This window comes from Saccostrea cucullata, unplaced genomic scaffold (genome assembly GCF_032062105.1).
Source record: "Saccostrea cucullata isolate Sc308-1 unplaced genomic scaffold, CSIRO_AGI_Scuc_v1 ctg7216, whole genome shotgun sequence".
Lineage (NCBI taxonomy): Eukaryota > Metazoa > Mollusca > Bivalvia > Ostreida > Ostreidae > Saccostrea > Saccostrea cuccullata.
The window spans coordinates 7,149-11,558 of NW_026934551.1; the positions used below are offsets into that span (position 1 = coordinate 7,149).

General features: G+C 37.2%; 1 pseudogene; it reads right to left on the minus strand.

Annotated features, from left to right (window-relative positions):
- Positions 1-774: 774 nt before the first annotated feature.
- LOC134240982 (uncharacterized) lies at positions 775-3,833 on the minus strand (annotated as a pseudogene).
- Between the last annotated feature and the right edge of the window lie 577 nt (positions 3,834-4,410).

A 4,410-nucleotide genomic window follows, 5' to 3' on the forward strand; every position in this document is an offset into this window, starting at 1 on the left:
AATAAATAAGCGTGTAACGGCACCTCGGAGAGTCTTTTTTTTTTAAATAATGAGTCAAAGTGTTCACCACACACAAATCTTTATCGACTTCGTAGCTAGTTAGCTCAATTTCACCCAAGTGTCTTTTTGTATTTGAAGTTTTCTATAACAATTTTTACACCACTCTCTTGAAAATGAACATTTCTAATATCAATCAAATGAAAAATTTGTCACCTTTGCCCTGAAAGTAAGGCAAGTAACATAACAAGTTTCTGAGATAATTGTAACAGTGATAATGATGATAAAGGAGACAAGGATTTCAAATATTTTAACACAATATTTACATCCAAGGTAACATTGTATCTTGGAAGAGCAGGTCTAAGTACAAATACCCCTCTCATAAACCTATGTATTAAAGGATGAAAACCTATATTTACACAATTTCTAACTGTAGAAAAGATGATAATGCGCTCCTAGCCGTATTTAGACAACTGTATCCTAACCCTGACTGAAATAATTCTGTTAAAAATGACAACATTGTTCACATTTGCCTCAAATACATTAACTTGTCTGCTATTACAAAATGACAACCATTTTTCGATATATGCCCTATATTGTTTTTAGTGGACTCTCGCCAGAAAGATAACAGAATTTTTTGAGTGTCATCTGATAAGCCTCGATTTTTTGAAGGATTCCCCGATACACGGAGTGCGCCCAGTCTCATTTTTCTCAGTGGGTGATACTTCTCGGGTTTGTTTGGCATCGTCAGAAGATTTTGAATGTCCGGCAACAGACAACTGTCCTTGCAGACCAATTGAAGCAGCCGTGGAAACCAATGCTGTGTCGGCCAGATTGGAGCAATTACTATCGCCTCTGCTCTGTCGGTAGTAATTTTCTGCAGCACTGATCCCATTAAACTGAAAGGACAAAATATGTAACACATTAAGTCACTCCAGTCCATGCTGAAAGCGTCTAGAGCTTTTGCATGTTGGTCTGGTCTGTAAGAAACGTATGGCATGAATTGAAAATTATGCTTAGAAGCGAACAAGTCAATATCACACTTCCCAAACGAGTTTTCTATTTGTGAGACTATTTTCCTATCTAACATCCATTCTAGGTCATCATTTTTGTGGCGCGATAAATAGTCAGCCTCTATATTTTCAACACCTGCAATATGACTTGCAGATAACCAAATATTTCTAGCCATACAAAATTCCCAAATTGAAATTGTCAAGTCGTTTAGTGATTCATTTTTTCCTCCCATTTTTGAAATGTACGTTACGGCCACCGTGTTATCCATGTAAAGTTTTACATGTCCCTCTTGTAAATCATTACAAAATTTTGATAACGCAATTAATCCTACTTTCAATTCCAAGAAATTGATATGCTTTTCTTTATCTTCATCTAACCATTCTCCTTGACAACAATCTCCGTTGTCTTCATTAAATATGCCCCAGCCTGCCAACGAACTGTGTGTTTTAATTACAAACACTGGTTTATCAATATTTACAAATCGAGGAAATCGTTCAACATTATTTATCCACCAAGTGATTGTTTTCCTAATTTCACCGGAAATCACAAATTTTGCATTAAAAAAAAACAGCATTTGTTTTTAATTCTTTGTCTTTAACAATCTCAAGAGATTTATAAAACAAAGGCGCATAGCGGACACCTGGCTCACTTGACACTAATTTGCCAATTAACTGTGCAAATTCTCTTATCGTAATTCGATGCAATTTCAGAATTTCCTCACACTTTTGTCTTATCGATGTAGCCCGATCTGGCGTTAATGATACTGTCATCAATTCAGAATTTATTGTAAATCCCAAAAATTGAATAGCTCTACTTGGAGTGAATACCGACTTCTCTACGTTTATAGTTAATCCAAGGCTGTCTAAAAACTCAGCTGTCTCCCTGACATTTTTACGGCATTCATATTCTGTTTTGCTCACTTACAAAGAATCGTCAATATGAGCTATATTAGCATGCCCGCGTTTCCTCAATGTGGAAAACACCGGTTTTAACAGTTTCGTGAATATAGGGGGAGCTGATGCTAACCCCATTGCTAAGCAAGTATACTGGTATTTTCTATCGTTCCATAAAAATCGTAAATATTTTCTATCCTCTGTGCACACAGGACAAGAATAATACGCATCTTGTAAGTCAAAGGAAGCGAAAAAACAGTTTTTTGACACCAGACCAACAGCTGCAGACAGTGTTTTCATCTTAAAATGGGTGATATTCAACACAATCATTTAATTGTTTCAAATTAAGAATAACTCTAAATTTCCCGTTTTTCTTAGGTCTCGTGAAAATGTTAGATATAAATTCCCCTTCTTCGTAATTTGTTACTGGTTCAATGATATTCTTCTCTAATAAATCATTTATCTCTCTGTCAATTATAGCCATTTCTGACTCATTAAACTGAATTGTTTTAGGTATAAAATTTTGGGATGATAAGTTTTCAAATTCAATTGAATATCCCTTGACATAATCCCAAATCCTGGAATCGCTAGTAATTAATTTCCAATTTTGAGAATAAAGTGCAATTTTCCCAGCCGTAAAATTTTGACATGTATTGTGTAACGAACTCACGTTTTGAAGATTTCTCTGACTTATTTCTTTTGCTTGTTCGTCGTCGTCGTTTTCTTCCTGTAGTGGGGACTCCAGCGTTGGCCTAAAAAATTCTGGTTCCTGTAGTGTTGGTTGTAACTTGAAGAAGAAGAAGACCTCTGTCCTTGCTGAAACTTGCGGTTCTGATACCCACGTTTATCAAATTTCTGGTTTCCGGAGATCTCCCACTTTATTTGCTTTGACTATATCTTCTACTCTCTTTCCCAGATCGTCGCCGAACAGATTGTCTGCAACTGGATGTTCATTTGAGCATAATGTGCGAAATTCTTCCTTTCTCTCCGATTAAATAATCAATTCCCGTCTTCTATGTGACAAGTCGCAATACGCGACAGCCATGAGTTTAAGCCCGTCCATAGCCAGGTTTGAGAGTTCCTTCCTTGATGGCATCTCGCCCTTTTGTTTGGATTTAACTAGCAAGTTAATCTGTTGTAACACAGGTATAATTGCCTTCCCGAGCAGGGTTTGAGTTCTCTTTAGGCAAATGTCCTGACTACGCATTTTCCGGCTTAACTGCGCCCGGATTTCTTCTTTTAATTTTGATGTAACGAAAATTTGGGACGTTTTTTGGTCGGTTGTATTTTTCACTCAACTCTTTGATTTTGTCTGCGTCCAGAATTGAGCGAAGACCATCATTGGCTCCTTTTGCTAGTTTTTCATTTATCGCCTCACTACATTTATCTTCGCCACCGAAACATTCCACCAGTCCGTCTAGCATGTCGTCACAATCACTGTCTACATCTTTATTTACTTCTTCCAGTAACTCATCTAAATCACCTTTTCCGCCATCTTCGTCTTCTGACACATCACTGAGATCTAGACCTGATGGTCCTGGTTTGTCATCCTCAGCCTTTCGTTTTTTACCCCGTTTTTGTTGCAGTTCGCAAACTGTCGACGTCAGAGATGCAACATTCTTCTGCATTTCTTTCATCATGGCGACTATGCTGGTATTGTTACTACTGTCGCCCCTCTCCCTTTCATCATTTCCAGGAGAAACGTTATCTGCATTGTCAGTACTCATACTGCAAACACTGTTTAGACAGTTTTAAAATACTGCGTCTATACGCAAAAACAGCGTCTATACGCTTATTTGATGGCAATGTTTTAGAAGTATCTGTTATATGCACGAATCTCACTTAATCACTCATAAACACATATATCCAAAAATTATTGCGAATTGAAAATTACGTCTGCTTCTGAACCACGCTAACTTATCTATGAACCACGCGGTAACCTTATCATCTCATTTGATACAGAGGCCCCAATTGGGGAGAAGAAATACTAGTTGAGAAGAGAGTTTGTTCTGTAATGCTGAAATGTCTTTAGTCCTAAAAAGTTGATCACAAGCCCGCATTTTGGAATCACTGGTAATGAACTTGTTTAGCTCTCGGTACGCAAAGTTACAGTTCGGGGTTGTGCTCACATTTATAGGCTTTTTCGTGATATTTCTGATTCTGTAATACAAATATAGAGCATGTTGTTTCAATTCATTTAATAGAATAAATTCAGGGTTCAGACATGTTATAAATTGTGTGGCCTTCAGTTTTCCTTTAAAAAAGTCATCCAAGGTCCATGGAACTGTAAGTTGAGGAAAGCCATGCAATTCGTCATCATGTACTTCTGTCTCCGATCCTGAGTCAAAGCTTCCTGGATGTCCAGGATTAAGGCTGCTACAGGAAAATGTTACATCTACATATTTTCTGCAGCAGGATAAGTCATCCAAAGTTTCAATGAATGTATCCTTGTTATAAAAGTGTAAAAATACACACATTGACGATACTTCAACGAAGCTGCATGTAA